Source organism: Amphiura filiformis, unplaced genomic scaffold (assembly GCF_039555335.1).
Source record: "Amphiura filiformis unplaced genomic scaffold, Afil_fr2py scaffold_109, whole genome shotgun sequence".
Lineage (NCBI taxonomy): Eukaryota > Metazoa > Echinodermata > Ophiuroidea > Amphilepidida > Amphiuridae > Amphiura > Amphiura filiformis.
The window spans coordinates 227,115-246,770 of NW_027305573.1; the positions used below are offsets into that span (position 1 = coordinate 227,115).

At 35.6% G+C, this 19,656-nt stretch overlaps 1 long non-coding RNA gene across 1 annotated transcript; it reads left to right on the forward strand.

Moving 5' to 3' along the window:
• Positions 1 to 1,545: 1,545 nt before the first annotated feature.
• Positions 1,546 to 19,455, forward strand: LOC140144981 (uncharacterized). Its single transcript, XR_011857968.1, has 3 exons — positions 1,546 to 1,659; positions 18,833 to 18,917; positions 19,397 to 19,455. It is a non-coding gene; the product is annotated as an uncharacterized lncRNA (long non-coding RNA).
• Positions 19,456 to 19,656: the final 201 nt, after the last annotated feature.

Consider the following 19,656-nt stretch of genomic DNA (forward strand, 5'->3'; position numbering starts at 1 on the left):
GGCGTCTCCCGGGCGGGGCCATTTTGGAAAAGAAAAATGCTGCTGCCACCACGATAGTACTAAAATCTACGTAAACAAATATGCGTAGTGCTGTGGAGACTTAGTTTTACATGACGTCACGAATATGCTAATTAAAGAAAAATGCTGCTGCCATCTACGGCCACATGTTGCAAGCGTGACGATCGCTTGGCCTCACGTCTATGGTTGGCTATTCGGGTCATTACGTGTATTGATACGTGTATTCGAAATTTCGAATACTCGTAATAGAATAGGCCAATCAGCGTTGAGTTTCGAGAGCGTGGGAGGGAAATTTTAAAGCCCGTGTATTTAAATTGAGGCACGTAAACAACCTCGTTCACTGCAGATAAAAATTCGGAGATAATTTTAATCCTCGCCGTGCTACATCACGCCGCTTTTTGTAAGAAATGACGGGAATGAACAGAACATGTTAAAAGATCAGAGAATAAAGTCGTTTTTGGTATTTTCATACCTTTTTAGGGGAGAAGCGTTAAACGTATGCCTAGCGGCTTCCTTTATACAAAATGCTTTTTCAAAAATTCTCTTGGGGGAATGAAAATGCATTTATTCCGTGTTGAAATATTTTCTGATGTAGCAAAAAATAGATAGGGTACACTCCACTCTTAGTACCAACTTTATTCTATGTGGAATACATTTATTACGTCCTGGAATAAAAAAAATTTAAACTGCGGATAGTGTAGATATGTAACAAATGAAATAGCAATAGCTGTATCTGTCTCCACACTGAATCCTAAAGTATTAGGCTAGGCTACATATAATATGAATTATTCTTTGAAAGTAGAGAATATTAGAACAGTGACCGTATCCTGCCCCTAAAGCGGCCGATACCGAACAACACATACACAGCCTTGACCTGCGGTTATCTATAATTTGCATGCTGGTCAGGTAGAAGATAAATATACAGAGTGACCTTCAGCTTCTCCGTGTTTGGTCAGACCTACCGTATAGGCGTAGGCTGCATGGGGTGTATCCTGCATAAGTTTGTGTTCATGTTCAAACCTGAAACTACTAGACTATAGGCGTACCTCAGGTTCAAACACATGTTTCACACTTAAGTGTACGCTGCATGACTGTATGTTTCTGTTTTTAGGGATGATTGTATGTTTCTGTTTTTAGGGATGATTATCCCTATTTTCTAATAAATTACGAGGGACAGTAATTTGGTAGTATGCACCCTTACAACACACATCGCGCGGTGTTTCTTTATGCAAAATAAAAGTTATGCAAAACATACTTTGAAAGTATGTAGAAATGAATGCTATATCGGGTCCGTTTCAAAATAATCTTCATTCTTCTCTTTTTTTTTATTCTTATTCTTAATTGATATCGATCTACACTCTCCTACTTCTGGTTACTGTCAATCAGATATAGTCGTGTCAATACTATGTGTTGTGACCTCTACTGAAATACGAACACTGTGGTTGAGGCTACGTGCTCTATTCTTTATTCCATGGCTGCATTCCAGTGCTGCTCGTAAACAAACCAGAAACCTGTATGAGTGTTCATGTGTTGGCATCGGAATTTCATTTTTATTTGAAGGCAATCTATAATCAGCTTTACAATGTTCTCCGATGAAGCATTAGAGGGGGTTGAATTCCAATCATCGTGGAAGAAAGAAAGGTAACTTCAAATCTCAATTTATTATTACATTTACACTACAGAATGAGAAATTGAATGATGATGATGATGATGTGGATGTTGAATTCAGCTACCTGTCCTTGCATTGCATTGGCACTGCAGTGTACATATACATACATCAGCTAGCTCGATGTCATGAATGTGCAGGAAAGTATGCTGGGGGCATTAGAAATAAAGCTGAATTTATGCCCCTGTCAGACTTTGCATGACGTATTTTACAATGACAAGCCTTGATCATGTTCATGTGTTGATTGTATCCGTTGTCTGCAAGTCAAGTGCAATGGCAATGCGCTTGTGCCACGCTGGGTACGCCGGGTACGCCCCCGGGTACGCCACTCAGCGGCATGAACTCCCGCAAGCGGCATGGTAATATGAAACCAGCATAATACGCCATCGCTTTTGCGGAAACACGATTCTCACGCATGCTCAGTGTTAAACTTCCATTTTCAGAGCGTCAAGCTGAACAATTGATACCAATCGCTGAGGCAAAAAGGATGTCGCTTTTGCAAGTTGAAGAAATCTCAACTTTCAAGTGATATCACTTGACCCATGCATCAACCAATCATTCACAGTCAACTTTGCTAAATAAACCTTTCTCGATTATTTACTTTCGGTGATAAATTAATTCAAAGCAATAATTACAGCAGTGGATGTTCTAGAAATGTATTCTGTGGCATTTACAATCCAGGGGGTCACTCACCACTTGACCTGTTACGCACCCGCTTCCAAGAAAACCATCGAAAAGGGCATGTTTTTTCACCACACAGCATCATCGACATCTTTTTTGAAAAAGGGGTAGGTACTTTTTCAGAAGGCATCGCCATTTAGAGGTCAAATTCAGCCAAACCCTTCAACGTTTAGGGGCTGTGCAATAATTATGAGCCCTGGGGAGGGTAAAATTGGGGGGCAAGAAATTTTGGCGAGCCAAAAGGGGGGGGGCAAGCAATTTTTGGCAAGCCGAGAGGGGGGGTAAGCGATTTTTGGCACACATTCATACATGTAGGGCGCCTTTTTAATAAAATGCTCTAAAAAGGCTTCGGAAAACAGTACGGAAACGCTTAAATATGCAAATTTTCCTGCTCGCTGCGCTCGCAACATACATAGAGACCATTTAAGGTTTGCAAATTGGGATTAAAAAAATTTGGCATGTTCAAGGGGGGGGGCAAAGATTTTTGGCGGGCCGAGAGGGGAACAGCGATTGTTGGCGAGCCGTTTGGAAATTTTACCCCCCGGGGGGCTCATAATTATTGCACAGCCCCTTAGGGTCTTTATTGTAACAGCTGAAACCTTCGACGTTTAGGGTTAGGGATTTTTGGGTGAGTAGATTGATAAAAAATGACCACATTAGCTCATTCTCTACTTATTTTTGTTGCGATTATTATCTTAAATTAGGGATGGGTTATTCCGTTTATTTTCCTACACGTTTAATGCATCAGTGAATCAGTGATGTGTGCGTTTAACATATTAAACATGCATTGATCCAGCCCCGTCTTGCGGCAAGATTTCATGAATATACATTACGATAGGTGCGGTGCACCTCACAAAAATGGAATTTCTAACAGAATATGTTAGTACCAATTAGGCCTGGCATTTTCGGGTAATTTTGTACCCGGGTACCCGCCGCATTTTTCGGGCGGGTAACCGGGCACCAAAAAAAAAAAAAAAAAAATTGTCAAGATATTTTGTATTTTTAATATGAAAATCGATACTTTGTATTCATGTCATACTCTATTAATGATTTCAAAATGCATTCAAATCCAATGCATTTTGAAATCATTAATAGACTATGACATGAATACAAATTATCAATTTTCATATTAAAAATACAAAAATTTTACAATTTCGGTACCGGGAGGGTATTTCCTACCGGGTAATGTAATCTCGGCGGTACCCGTTTACCCGACCGAAAATGCCAGCCTTAGTACCAATGGCGCCGTGACTTAAAGGAGGATTTCGTGATCCTAGCATCCTCTTTTTATGACATTTTCAGTAGATATCCACGAAAAAGATTATTTCCAAACTTTCAGTTGATACCGATTTTGCGTTTGCGAGTTATGCATGATTATGTGTATTACACTGCTCCATAGACAATGTGTTATAATTTCGTTCTGGTGCACCAGAACGAAATTCAAATTTGGCAATATTTTTGCTAAACGAATTAATCTGCAAGAAATATTTAGAATATAAACATTATGTAGCCAGAGGTATCCAGTGGTGTAAAAATCTCAACTTTTTTTGGGAAAAGTGGCGGGATGAGGCTGTGGATCACGAAATGCCCCTTTAAGGTAACATTCGCAAAGTCAACGGCCCAAACATGTCAGAAACTATGCATTATTTTGACATATTAGTGTTATTAAAATAATGAATGTTTTGAGCAAGTTTCATGTAAATTATCATAGGTCGTCTTAAGATTTTGCTACTTTCAACTGTTGATTAGCATTGATGGAAAATTGAAGGTTGAAAATGACTTGCGTGTTACATGTTTACCAATTACCACAATTGCTAAACGTTTAACGGATCATGCGTGCGTTTAACGGTACATCTACATGCGTTTAACATTCCCATGCCTATCTTAAATGCATATTTTCTTCAGTATCTAGAGGGCCTATAGGTCAGCAACACCAAAAGACATTTGGGGTATTAAATTCCAGTTTACGCCATAGGGTATCAAATTAGCTAATTTCCGAGTTTACGCCATTAATAGGGTATATTTTTGCATGTGTTACACCATTAAGGGGTACATAGTTGGATATGTGGAAATGTGCCATTCATGCATTAAGGGTCCATTTCAGAGGTGGTTGGACACAGGTAGCACTTGTGTGTGAGAATGACCCCAAACAGATGTCTGTGATTCCAGGTGTAGAGAGAATTGAAATTGAATAGAATTAGAATAAATTTTCTGGAGTGAAATAACGTTTCTTGCCAGCCTCTTGGGAATCCATAGTCCAAATAATTCAGGCCCAGAACAAAATTCACTTTCTGACATGATCAAGTTCTTGGCATGAACTGTTTTGCTTCTAAATGTTGATGGCTAACTGGACAAAAGAAGTACATGGAAACACTTCACAGCTCTTTTAATCCTCTATTCATGCATGATTCATTCCCGTAATCATTCTATTGTGGACCATATCCTTTTGATACTTTGAGTGTTTGGATAACCGGAATAGATTTGACAGGTCTTTTGTCTACCTCTCTGTTTGTAAACAGACAAGAAGGACACAGGTCGCTAAATAGGAAAGTGACAGGGGTTCTAAATCTACACCCAATAGAAAATCTGCATGTTCATGATCATTTCATTTCAATTTTATTTATACACGGAAAAGCCCAGATCAGCCCTTGAGCTGGTCTTCCCTGGGGCCGTGTTGCTACATAAATTTACATGTTACATTACAAAAAATGTACATCATTAATCAAGGATATTAAAAGTAAACAAGTATAAAAACTATAAATGACAAAGTGATAAAATATAAATTAAACATACAAAGCAAGTACAATTGACAAAGTAATAACCAAAAGCAAACATTTAGGCAAAGTTCAATTCATAATTACAGTAAAGCAATCTCCTGAACGCAGCAGATCTATCGCTCAACTGTGCTTCAGCTGAGAGATCGTTCCATAGATGAGCACCCCTGTATGAAAGACTGCGTTTCTTAAAGTTATTTGAAGGAAAAGGAACATCAACATTATTTGGATTACGCCTGAGATTATAATTATATTCCTTTTTCTCAAATAACATGCAAATATTATCAGGAAGTATGTTGTTTGTACATGTAACTCTGAACATGAACTCTGCCAAATGGATGTTTCTTATTTCAGCAAATGTCAACCAGCTGAGTTGATTAAGAACTTCAGACCCTGATGTGTCCCAAGGAACATTGCAAATATATCTAGCAGCTCTTGCCTGCATTCGTTGCAACTTAATTGAATCTGTTTTGGTACAATTACCCCAAATTATATCACAATAATTGAAATGTGGTGCAACAATAGAGTTGTATATAAGCTTGAGAGCACTCATGGGAACTAATGACTTGGCCCTCCTAATCATAGAAATACTCCTGGCAGACTTCTTCAACAAATTATCAATATGGTCATGCCAATTTAAATTACTATCAATTATTATACCCAAATGGGTACAAGAGAAAACTCTTTCAATAATATCACCATTAATATGAACATTCAAAACATCATCATTAATTTTAGCCAGTCTTTGTGGTGTTCCAAGCATAATAAATTTAGTCTTATTTACATTCAAACTTAGCTTATTATTGTCAAGCCACTGTTTCATTGAAGAAAGGTCATTATTAAGGTTATGTACAATATCAGCTGGGTTTTTGCCAGCACAGTAAATAATGGTGTCATCAGCATACATGCTGATCTTAGTAAATTTAAGACAGTTTGGTAAATCATTAATGAAACCAATAAAAAGGAGAGGTCCAAGTATTGAACCTTGAGGCACTCCGTAATTAATAAGATCAAAATCAGAAAGAGAACCATTTACAGATGTAGCTTGGGTTCTGTTTGAAAGATAACTACTGAACCAATCAATACTGTACTTGCTGATTCCATAACACTGCAATTTTTTTAATCAAAATGGCATGGTTTACAGTATCAAATGCCTTTTTTAAATCAATCATTGATACACCAATAACATTACCATCATTTATATCAATTGTCAAACCAATCTTCAGTTATTAAGGCAAGCGAAGTTGAAGTAGAATGTGAAGGGCGAAAACCAGATTGGTAAGGAGAGATCAAATTGTTAGAGTCTAAATAACTATAAAGTTGATCATCATGTTGACATGGTTGATATTGTGAAAGAAACAGGACACTTTGCACCTTTCCAATTCCACTCCCATTCAGTGGCATAGCCAGGAGAGCCGGTGCCCTTTTTTTTACCACAGGCAATGTGCTGATGTAAACTGATGCATGATCAGTTGCTTGAAGTCTCTGCGTGTATTATTTTAAACAAGTAAAACATGATTTGTACTGGGTTATTGGAAGATGGTACTTGCGACTACATGTATAATGCTTGGGTGGATGAAATCTATGTCGCATAACATTTTGTATTATGTTAAATTTGTTCTGTACATGTACGTTATTGTTAAATTACAGGTATGTTTTTATGAAATAAGATATCCTGACTAGGTGGTCATGTGTATTGGCTGATTAGGGTTCTTTGCCTGTATACAGTTTAGTTTAGTTTAATCTTTATTAACGTCACACTCTCACATAGAGACCAGCCAATTCTGGCTTATGAGTGACAAAACAATAATATACAATATAAAAATATAGCACATAATAATACATATAAATAGCACATAATAATACATATAAATATAGTCAAGGTTTTTGCAGCAGTGCTGCATTAATTCTGAATTGGCTGGGTGTTACTATACTGAAATTTTCGAATGTGAAAGGCATTTTGTACCACTGAAGTTTTTTGTACATTTCGGTAGCTTTATTAATATAAAGATTGACTTTTGGAGAATTTTGGTTGTGTATCCATTGATTTTATATGCGATTTCATTGAAAGAAGTGTTTTTTAATGCAATGATTTTCAACAACACACTCAACCTGGGCTCCTTGCATGAGGAATATTAGCTACAAGCATTAGCTGAGCATGCGTCCTGTCAATTTCTACTCTCACACCCCTGATTTAGCATAGGGATTGGGCTCGTTTGCATATGCATGAGTTCGTTGAGTTGGTCGTGGCGTCCTTGGAGATAGTACATTTCTAGTAAAATGGTATAGATGAGATTATAGTCAAAATTCGTGATATAATTTAGCAGTTTAAACGTAGGCCTATGTTTTTGTAAATGTGCATAATATCCAATCACGTCGCAGATGGCAACTATCACAGCACAAGTAATAATTTATCCTAGTGTATTGCCCCGGTAGAATACCTTGCATATGCCATAGACAAATTTTGATAACTTGGTTGGTAGACAGAGATGCCGTCAGTGGTACTGATTTTGGTTTAGATCTGAAACCATATTATACCTCAGGTTTAGATTGAGAAAGTATAGGCCTACATATCAAGTAATTATCTGGTGGGAATTGTTTTATTGTTGTATTAATTGCGGTATACTGAACCCGACAACCACATTTGAAGAAAATAATTATAACTATGATTAATTTTATCATGGGCTATATTTTTGCCGGCGGAGGAATATGGATTTAGCCTGGGGAGTTAGCTTTCAAAAACTGTATCACGTGTCATTACATGTGGATGGGATGGGTGAAGTTTCGTGTTACCAAAGTAGTATGGTGTGTTACCATTACAACAACAACTTACTTATTTACATAGTACATCCAATCACAGCGTGCTGATCTGTCTAAAGTAATAAACAAAGGTTGTTCAGTCGCACAGTAACAGTGCATGCACGTCATTAGAGGCGCTGTAGTTTAATATGGATATGCAAGCGAGATGGCGGTGACCGTGACTCAACTGTAAATGATTATTCTTGGGACACCTTGACGGATTTTCCGCAATTGACACACCGTGCTGTAAGCATGGTAAAGTGAACCTGTAAAATGTACCAAATGCAGTTTTTGATATTGCGGTACATGTCAGCTATTTTATGCAATTTTCGGCCGTTGTTTCGGCCTACAGTTTGTTTAGGACTTCTGTGTTGTGGACCACACTATTTTGTTTTTACGAAAGTGATAATTTCTCCATCATTTTATTTCAAGTTGCTTTATTTATTACTAAATAGCCTATTCGGTCTGGGTATTAAATTGATAGGCCTAATGGCGCAGTGTAAAGGACCATGCGGTTATAAGTTGAGACTCCCAAAAGACTGACGGCGTGACATTTTTCTTGAACAAATGAAATGATAATGATATTTTCAAAATGAATACTTACACCCCTCATAGGTGTCTATGTAAAACAGTCAATTATCAGAATTGCAAGTGTAGTCTAAAAGTGACAAAGAGATATTGTATTCTCTGGTTTGGAATGAGTATTTATGACTGAAAGCAGTTTAAGCAGCTAATTAGCACTAATTAAACCTTTTGAATAAATAATTAGGTCTGTTAATGAAGTAAATTTTGATCACCCTGTATACATAGAAGCAAACATCGCACCCAAAATAAAGTATATTTCTGGTTGGCTTTTTCAATTCAAGCTCTGTTTGATTTTGTGGTCCTCAGATTGAGAAAATATTCCTGAAAAGAAAAATATACCACATGTTCCTTAAAAGTTCATTTTACACACTGTATATCGTCTAGTACACCCTGAATATTGATGAAGAATTTTGGTCAGTTTAATCTCTGTTCTTAATGCTTTCCAGAAATAGGCCTACCTGTAATTGGTTCATAAAATGATATAACTATTCATCATAAAATTGAAAACAATGGCCATACCCGATGTCAGTCAATGGTATATCCACACCACAATATGCACCTGAAGACTCGTCATCAGACTTAGACACTATCCATGCTATCAATGAGGAATTGCTATTACCCCATACCACAGTATTATGTTTATAATCATTCCTAGGCCTTATTAAAGGCTCAAATGCATACAACTTTTTAACTCATTTATGTTGAGTACAAACTTGAGAATATGTTCTTCATTTTAAGTAAATGTCATCATATGTTATTAAGTATACCAAGAAATGAACTAAGTACTCAGCATATAAATTAATTTGTGCCCTCATTGTGGGTTTTTAATACAAAATAAAATAAAGGAAACAAACATCATTCTCCTTTTTACAGTGTCGTTTCTAAAAGCTCATCTTCAACCCAAAAGGTCCTCTCAGTGAATGTGAAATCCAACATTTTTTCTTCATTCACTGCGCCGTCTTTTTTAAAGACATTTCTTGTTTATTTTAAAAACAACAACATGCATATACATTTTTTTTAAATAAACACAAGGAAATGTTAGCTGAAACCTCAGATCAAACGCCCATCATGCTATAGGCCTAGACCAAAAGAACCAAATAAAAAGCAAGCCGCAAATGCGCAACATGGCAGAAGTAAGCATGATGTTGACGTATATATATGAGGAGACAGCTAAATAATAATTACAATTTATCCCTTAGTGTACACAATAGATTGACGAAGTGTGAGAATTTCATTTGCAAATTTTGCTACCCTGCAACAATGGTTGCCATCTGACATTACAAAAATAAATTTATTGTAATCTGAAAGATTTGAGAAACTTGGGTTAAATTTAACCATGTCATTAAAGAAATTGGATCTGATATCATTATACGTTGAACAAATTATAAAACAGTGGAACTCATCTTCAATACAATTCATATTACAAATATTACAAATTCGGTTCTGTACTTGAGTGTTGTTATAACGACCCGTTTCAATAGCAATTGGAGCGCATCCACACCTGAAGAGGGCTAAAGCCCGCCTATTACACTTCTTCATAATGGTGTTTACATACTCAGCAGTGCCATAAGTGGATTTAAAGGTGCGATACGTACGAAGTTTATTGCGAGCATTTGGGTTCTTTCTTCGATCATTAAAGATTGCTTCTTTCCAACGATTTTCTACAAACAATTTAGCAGCATCGGATATATGATTAACTAAGTTTCGAGTACCAATCTGTTCAGAAATACTCAGAATTAGATCACAATTAAACTTAGAACATAACAATTTTACTTTGTAACACCAGTTCTTAATACCTTTACCTGCTAAATGTTGTGACCATTGAAAAACTTTACTTGGGTACCGATTGCTGTCTAGTTGTGAAATACGACTCCACAATCTAGCCACTGACTGCATTTGGCGCTCAAAGGGAAACCCATCCCAAGTCACCAAGCATGGCGTCATTTGGAACATATTTCCCAACACCAAGGAAAAATCGGCAAGCGGTAGAACACAGAATTAATCGAGGAAAACTCATCAATACCCCAGACCCCACTGCCGTAGTCTAAAATTGGACCAACGAAAGAGTCATAAAGCTTGGTGAAAGAATTGAAATTGATACCACCCAGGGCTTTGACTTTACTGATGACCATTCCCAGAGCTCTGGATGCAGAAGCAGCTAGATTTCGGGTAGACACATGAAAATCAAGATATTAAATCAAACCAAATGCCTAAATATTTATAACCACTTACTGTAGAGATGTTAGTATCACAGCATGTAAATTGTACATTAGATTTATCACGGCTTTTAGTGCGAAAATGAACTACCTGAGTCTTTGTGTCATTTAAACTTATACGCCATCTTTTAGTCCAGTTTGATACACAGTCTAACATTCTTTGAAGAGAACTTTCACTTTCAGCAACAAGTACAATATCATCTGCATACATTAGCAGATCAATTTTTGTGTCAAGCACAGGAACACCACAGTTTAATTCTTGTATTTCATTCACAATACTATTCAAATAAATGTTAAAGAGCACAGGAGAAAGTAAACAACCTTGTTTCACACCGATTTCAACATCAAACCAATTTGTCATAAAGTTATTAACCCTTACCGAACATTTCACATCTTCATAAAGACTTTTAATACAGTTATAAAAGTTACCATTAATACCTATACTTCTAAGTTTATACCATAAACAATCACGATTAACACGGTCAAATGCCTTTTTGGCATCAATAAAACAAGCAAATGTGTCTTTTTTACAAAGATTTCGATTCTGTACAATAGATGAAAATGTGTATAAATGATCAAGACAACCACGGTTCTTTCTAAAACCATTCTGCTCTTCATTGATAATGTTATTTTCTTCAAGCCAATCTGTGAGCCTTTTACGGATCACATCACAATATATTTTACATACCACTGAAATCAGCGTTATACCTCTGTAACTCATTGGTTCTCTAGGATCATTATTACCAGATTTAGGTATTGGGTTTATTAAACCAAATCTCCATTTGGATGGACAAATACCACATGTAAAACAACGGCTAAAGAGAGCATGGAGGACAACTGTCATAGTTTTGTTCTTAAGTAATTCTGTTACAATACCATCAACACCAGCAGCTTTATTCAATTTAGCTCTATTAATTGCACCAATAACTTCATCAAGCTCAAGAGGTTTATTGAGATTAACTGCAGTATAATCTTTCTCAGACGAACTAGCTTCAAGATCTTTCAATTTTGTCTTTATATGTGACAAAAACTCGTCATCAAAATTATTTGCATCAGCTTTGAAAAGCGATTCAAATTCATTACACCATTTGTTTAAAACATGGTCAGTATTATCTGTAGTTTCACCAGTATCTGTTATTACCTCCATTGGTATACTACTACTTTGTTTACAACTGTTAACACCAATTTTACCGATCTCTTTCCAAAACATAGATTGGTCACCATTCAACATATCATCAATATCTTTATTTATTTATTTTTATTTATTCGTTATTTATTCAGGAAATTCCATCAATACAAATGTACTGGTCTCCCTGGAAGACCTGATTAAAATTATATATATACATAATACATGAACATGATAATAACAAAATAAGAAATATATATATTATACAAAATGAAAGAACCAAACATGCATGATACAAAACAAAATGCAGCAATGTTGAGCTCAAAATATAAATACAAAACTTACAGCAAACCAATTGCATTTTTGAATCCACCCAAACTCATTGAATTAAAATTGATACGAAGATTTGGAGGAAGATTGTTCCAAGCAACTGAAGATCTGTAAAGGAAAGTTTTTTTCCAGAAGAGGTTTTCCATATTGGAACAACCAAACTGTTTTGAGACTGACCCCTTGTACATTTGGAATGTGTAGAATGAGTGAAAGTAAAATGAGATGAAAGATAATTAGGAGCAATTTGTGTGAGACATTTAAAAGTTAAAATAAGTAATTGATGCTCCCATCTACAGCCAAGTTTAACCCAGTCTAGGTCCCTCATCATATTGTCTACTGAAGTTCTAATGTCTGCAGAGAGCAAAACACGGACTAGCCTATTATGCAAAATTTGGAGCTCATTTTTGTGACAGGCACTGAAATTGGACCAAACAGAACTGCAGTAGTCAAAATGAGGAAAGACAAGGGCTTGCATGAAAGCATTTTACAGTTTTCCATGGAAGGTATTGCTTTACTCTACGAATAACTCCTATACGCTTGGATATGTTAGAAGATAAATAATTTACATGTTCATTCCATGATAGATGTGAATCAAAGGTAACTCCTAAATATTTAAACTTTTCCACTCTTTCAATTTGTTCATTTCCATAGACAAGAGAAACATTGTTAAACTTATGAAGAGCTTGTCTTGTTCCAAATAACATCAGTTTAGTTTTCTTTATGTTAAGAGTTAAATTGTTGGCCTGGAACCAATCAGCAATGTTATTCAGGTTAGCATTAAGATCATTTTGCAGAATATTGGGATCAAATGAACTAAGTAAAAGAGTTGTATCATCAGCATACATTACACACTTACAGTTAGAATTTACAGACTCAGGCAGAGAGTTAACAAATACAATGAATAATAACGGTCCCAAGATTGAACCTTGAGGAACACCGATACCAATTTCCTTAAAATCTGAAAGGGTAGAGTTTATATTTACTGCCTGAGATCTACCACTAAGATACGAGTGAAACCAATTAATTGCATTTCCTTTAATACCATATGATTTAAGTTTAGAAATAAGAAGGTCATGTTTCACCGTGTCAAATGCCTTCTTTAAATCTAAGAAAATTGAACCTGTAACTTTACCATTGTTTATATTATTGAGAATATGATCTGTTACATCTAAAAGAGCAGTATTAGTACTGTGATTCTTCCTAAAACCTGATTGACATGGATTCAAAATATTATTACATGTGAGATAATTATACAATTGATCATGTACAGCACGTTCCAAAATCTTTGAAATACAGGGAAGAACTGAAATGGGCCTAAAGTTGCTGACATCATTTTTATCACCACTCTTGAATATAGGAGTAACCTTTGCTTTCTTCCATTCACTTGGGAAGGTAGATGTGAACATGGAAAGGTTACAAATATATGCAAGGGGGTGACAAATTACTGGTGCAGCTATCTTCAAGAGTTTAATACTGAAGTTATCAATACCTGAAGACTTATTGTTTGCAAAGTTACAAATTTGATCAAAGATGAAATCTGGAGTTATGATATCAAATTGAAAATCTTCATACATGTAATCCCCAGTATTAGACAAAACATTATTACAATCATCATTATTAAACTTATCAGCCAACGTATTACCAATAGAAGTAAAATAACTATTAAACTGATTGGCTGTTTCAGCATCATTACAAGTAAAACCATCCTTAGTCTGAACTTTAGTAGCAGAAGACTTATTTTTAGGAATCAATTTCCTTATAGTACCCCATAATTTCTTTGAATCATTAATATTATTATTGATAGCATCATTGCAATAGTTCTTCTTTAATGTTTTATTAAGTTTATTTACATCATTTCTTAATTTTCTAGCCATTGCCCAATCATGAGGATTATTGGATTTATGTGCTTTTGAATAGTAATGATCCCTATCTTTAGAAAGCTTTATATATTCACTTGTAATCCACTCAGGAAGTGATCCCTTTATCCTTTTTTCTTTCACAGGACAATGCAAATTGCAAATTTGGTCAAACATGTCTTGAAAACTTTTATAGGCATTGTCCACATCATTACACATAAGTATCTTATCCCAATTAGTTTTCTTAACTGTGTCAATAAATTTGTGCTCATTGAAGTTTTTAAAACATCTAGATTTTATGATCTTAGGAGGTACCTTTACTTTTTTATTTTTTTTTTTTAAGTATGTAAGAGAGTGATCAGAAAGTCCTAGGCTGTGAACACCAGATGAATATACCTTATCAGGTTTTGATACAAAAATTAAGTCTAGTTTAGATTTAGTTGTCTCAGTTATTCTAGTATAATCATTGATAAGCTGAAGCATATTACAATGTGAAGAAAGATTATTAATTTTATGTGAGTTAATTTTCTTACTTATGTCTAAATTAAAATCTCCTACTACAACAACATCATCATAAAGGGAGGTATTATTTTGAAAGATTGAATCCAACTTGTCCAAGTATTCAGCTTTAGAATCAGGTGGCCTATAAACAGTACCCAGAAGGATAGGCTTGGTATGAGGCAAATTTAGCTCTATCCATAAAGCTTCAACATCATATGAACAATTATGCAAATTGGAATTTTCTTTAAAAATAATACCATCTTTAACATAACATAACATACCACCATGTTGCATATGGGTTCTATCAAGCCTACTTATGTTATAACCATCAATTTGTATCTCATTATCACTAATATTTTTATCCAACCAAGTTTCAGTGAGACATAACACATCAAAATTGTTGTCATTAAGTAAAATTCTTATATGATCTACTTTGTAGCGAAGACTTTGAATATTAACATGTCCTATTTTAAAACCTTTTGATAAAGAACAATTAAAATCAATAAATCTATCCTTGAAGGGTAGTTCATCATTGGCTATTCTGAAAAAACAATTGTCACAAAACCAGTTACATGTGTGAGCAGAATTGTTTCCAATACATTTCACATGAAAGTGAAGATCACAGTTTTTACATACTTTATAATCACAGGTCTTAATTTTACAAACACATTTACACACACATTCAAATTCTGTGAATTCCTCATAAAATATTCACCAAAAGGAATTTGATTATTGCAATTTTTAAAGAAGCAGCAAGCACAGACCCAGTTATTACATGAATCTACCTGGGAACTATCAATACAATGAATGTGAAAGTCAAGTGTGCAATTACTACATGTTACAAAATTAATCTTCTTTTTCTTAACAATTTTACTATGACATGTACCACAAGATGACTTATTACCTGTACATGCAGACCCATACATGTATTGATTGGGTTTAATTTTTCCAAACCCACTTGAGTTCAAGTCTCTATTATTATCATCAAAACTTGTTGAAACATTATCAATATTACATTCAGTTTGCATATATATTATACAATCAGGATTCAATGTATGCTCAACATTGAATATATTATCAGAAACTTTGCCTTTTGCAGTATCCTTTGTTTTGTACATGGAATTAATATTATTTACTTCACAGTCTGATTTCTGTTGACATGAAAATCCCTAATAAACTGTATATAGTTCTGTGCAAGAATAGTCAATCCTTGTTTCCTAAGATGGAGCTTGTCATCGGCTAAGTCTTTGAGTGAAATGTTATTATTATCAATATATGTCCATCCATTGCTATGGCATAGAATTGCCAGTCTCTTGTTGAAGTCGGTAATCCATACATTTCGAGAGCGAAGTTCTTGACGAGTAAGAGATGAGATTGCAACATGAATTCCCACAGGAATATTGCACACAATGTCACACAGTAGATGTATACACTCAGAAGGTGTACGAGAGTTTACATTATTAGTCCCACAGTGAATAATGATAGAAGAAGGCTTGTATTCCTCGATGAATGTTGGAAGTAATTTAGACCAGATAGTGAGGGTAGTCCCTGGAATGCACCTGTTGATGACTTTGAATCTTGAGACATCCTGCGACCAGAAAGATCCTTGGGAATCGAATCCCCAACAATCAGAATTGTTCTCTTCTGGGGTGACTGAGGGGGAGCCGAGGCTGTCAGAGGGGGTGCAGGTGTTGCAGATGATGGAGGTGGTGATGATGGTGGTTTAGCTTTCACTGTTTTGGTCGCTGTAGGTTTCTTGGGTTTCTTCTGATCTTTTCTAATCCATGGAAGGGGCAGAGGGGGAAGATCAGATTCAACACAATCTGCTAAGGACACATCTTCAACTTCAAGAACACTAAATGGGTTGCTGGTAGGTATGGTTGGAATATCAAAAGTTGTCACATTAAGTTGTACATGAGTTGGTTCAGGAATATCTATCATAATATGTTGAGTGGTAGGGGTTGATGTTACAGGAGTTGAAATGGTTTCACAAATTGGAGATGAGGCATGACTAGTCTGAGTTCCTGTTGTATTGAGTTCACGCTGATGAGTAGTCTGAGTTGATGTTGTCATGGTAACAAGCTGCTGATCAGTTTGGGTGCCAACTGACTTACATATCTGCTGATATCTAACAGGTGTGGAAGTAACAGGTACACCTGCTGCGAATGAAATTTCATCATCAGAGTCACAAGTTGCAGAGACATTTGATACATTGCTGGTGTGAGTGTTCAGTAAGTTACTAATGTGGCTTTGAAGAACAGAGGATACCCATGTAGAATGCTGGATTTTACTGTATTGAAATTGTCGTTTAGCTTTCTTCACAGCTTTATCAAATTGTCTATGAGCAGATTTATATTGCACAAATAAGGTATTACGCATGTTTGGTATTTTACATCTTAGCCAAGATTTTTGTTTACAACACACCTCATCCCAAATCAATTGAAGTGATTCGTTCCACCATGGTTTAGGAGTATGTCTCATACCCTTATTGTGTTTACCGCTCTTATTGTTCTTTTTCTTAAAGTTCTTTTCAACTGCAGACTTAATGTAAGTTTCAAACTTGTCATAAACACTGTCAACCTCACTCTGATTGCCTTGGTTGGTATTTATTTCAGCAATCAATTCATTTGCTTTTGACACACTAGACTCATCCATAAGAAAAGTGGACAGTATTTCACGCAAATCATACAATTTAGCCAGACTTTTCAAGTCGACATTTGACTTATTCACAGATTTTTCATAACAAGAGAAAACATTAGTTTTGAACACCATGATAACAATGAATGATCAGGTATAGTACTACACACAGGCACACTATACTGTTCAATAAGATCTTGAACAAGTGACACTTCGAACTGCGCAAAGTTCATGTATCCATCATATGGAACGAGACAGTAATCAACAGTTGATTTACCTTTTGTTGAAACACAAGTGAAATTATCTATTACATCATCATTTCTACCGTTTAGACAACACATATTAGCACTTATACAAAAGTCAATGAATGGTTTACCTTGTGAGTTCGTACTAAAATCAATGACTTTACGAGTTTTAACTTCATCAACACCTTCAATATAATCTACACTGTCACCAATTCTGGCATTAAAATCACCACATACATGTACTTTGATGATGTACATGTACATCCCTGAATGATGCCAAATGGCCAAAGTGGTCAACAACTTTGGGTCAGTCCATATGAAATCAAGGAGGTCCCCCACCTGACCCCCTCAGATTTGCTTTATATTTTAGTCATATGTTGTACCTGTTAAAATATTAAAAATCTGCAAATCTGAGGTCTGTAGCTCTTATGGATTTTCTGTGGCAGCCATTTAAAGTTGGAGTAGGGTGGTCTAAAATTGGACTCAAAAGTTGCCCTTTAAATAAATTTCATCTTTGGGAGTCTGTGACTTCTTTACAAAAAGAGAGAGAGGTCTGAAACCTTGCATACACACTAACTGCATGACCAATTTGTCAAAAAGTAAAAAATAAAAAAATTCCGTAATTGCGTGTTGTGTCACGGGGTCATTAAATATGCAAGAAAAAATGTAATGTTTTGTCAACATTTTCAACATTTTCAGGGGGAAAATAAATTTCATCTTTGTGAGGGCGCTGTTCGAAATGTAAATGAATTGTGAGCTCTATTTTTGGATATGCATTGTATTTATCCTATATTTAGCATCAGTGACAACAAACAATAACTAATCTGACAAAAAATGTGAATTTAGGGGGGCTAAACTTGTCAGTTTATAAAACATTACATTTTTTCTTGCATATTTAATGACCCTGTGACACAAAGCGCAATAAATTTTTTTTTTTTTTTTTTTTTTTACTTTTTGACAAATTGGGCATGCAGTTAGTGTGTATACAAGGTTTCAGACATCTCCCTCTCTTTGTAAAGAAGGCACAGACTCCCAAAGATGAAATTTATTTAAAGGGCAACTTTGAGTCCAAATTTAGACCCCTACTCCAACTTTAAATGGCTGCCACAGAAAATCCGTAAGAGCTACAGACCTCAAATTTGCAGGTTTTTCATATTTTTACAGGTACAACATATGACTAAAATATCAAGCAAATCTGAGGGGGTCAGGTGGGGGGCCTCCTTGATTTCATATGGACTGACCCCTTTCTGTAAGTGAGCTGAGACTTGGGGTCATTCCTGTGCATAGCGGACTGTTAATCACTGCGTTTTAATTAAAATGGGAAAACATAAAACTGGTATCAAGGTTATGCAACCCTAGTCATACAATAAATTTATCATGCCTGTATCTTCCTTACAGATCCTTACGAGACAGTAAAACACAAACCAGTGAGATGCTAACTAGTGATATAGGTGTCCAGGCACTACACAGGAGTGATGTAGAGGTAAGAGATGATGGTGAATTCAATAGTACCATACTTGCAGATCACCTGTCTTTCTTGGTTCGTAAATGCATAGAGTTTGGACTTTTATTTGAAATCTTTGCACATTGTGACCATGAACTGTGAAGATGAAATTTGCTGAAGATGTGAGGAGAGGAATCCCCTCAAAAGTTCCCCATACAATTGTGCAGTGACTAAAAATAAGACAACTGTAAAATCTTCTCCTCGTAGGACTAACAGTAGGCCTTTTCTACTGTACTAGACTACATAGACCATAACAAGGACCTCCTCCTCCACTGGTAGGTGTACACAGTCACCAAATTTGCCCTGTCGGACTACTTTTATCCCCATCCTTGTAGGACTACACAGTAAAAAAGAGTAAAAGCTTCTCCCTCATACGATTGCATGTTAATGCATGTCCCCCAGTAGAACACATGTAAAACACATGGCGTAGTAATTATGTATTAATAATTTCTTTACAGATTCAAACTGATGCAGAAGGAACCAAAAGGATAGTAATGGCCATGGATGACTCCCAGGTAACTAAAAATTTTAGTAATAGGGATCTGGTAGCCACATTTCACTTCAGACTAGTAATGTAAATGGTTAATTTGCTAGTGAATATTCAATGTTCAGTTTACTATCCTCTCCAAATGCAGTAATCTGTACTTTAATTTATAGCTAAAATATGGCACTAAACAATTTTTGTGAAGCTATCAGCTTTCTATTTATTCTTTTTTCT